This window comes from Nannospalax galili, unplaced genomic scaffold, assembly GCF_000622305.1.
Source record: "Nannospalax galili isolate Female #2095 unplaced genomic scaffold, S.galili_v1.0 scaffold311, whole genome shotgun sequence".
NCBI classification, from domain to species: domain Eukaryota; kingdom Metazoa; phylum Chordata; class Mammalia; order Rodentia; family Spalacidae; genus Nannospalax; species Nannospalax galili.
The window spans coordinates 102,144-102,873 of NW_008330298.1; positions in this window are offsets into that span (position 1 = coordinate 102,144).

Sequence of the window (730 nt, forward strand, 5' to 3'; positions counted from 1 at the left end):
CATCTATTGCAAATAGAAGCTTCTTAGATGAGTGGTGAGAGGTAAACTTGTCTGTAAATATAAAGATGCATATCAGCATTCAATAAGAAACTGTATTGGGGGGTGCTGGAGAGATGGCTTAGTGGTTAAGAGCGCTGGCTGTTCTTGCAGAAGACCTATGTTCAAATCCCACCACCCACATGATGGCTAACAACTATCCATAACTCCAGTTCTAGGGTTTCTGATAACCTCTTCTGACCTCCATGGGCATTGCATGACGTGGGTGCACTTACACACATGCAGGCAATATACTCATACACACAAAATAAAAATTAAAAAAAAGAAACTGTGGCTGCCAGGAGGCAGCCTCAGGACCTGAATGGATTACATGGAACTGAAAAAAGACCAGGGGACTCAGGCGGTTTTATTTCTTTACTCTTTATTTTTTCATCCACATGTGAGTGCCAAAAGTAGAGAGCTCTCAAAAGAAGAAGTAAAGATGGCTATGAAGCATCTTAAAAGATGTTCAACTTCACTAATAATTAGGGAAATGCAAATTAAAACCACTTTAACATTTCATCTTACCCCAGTCAGACTGGCTAAGATCAAGAGAACAAATGATACCAAATGTTGGAGAGGATGTGGGTAAAGGGGAACACTCATCCATTGCTGGTGGGGCTGCAAACTGGTTCAACCTTCGTGGAAAGCAGTGTGGAGAACCCTTAAAAAACTACAAATGAACCTACCATTT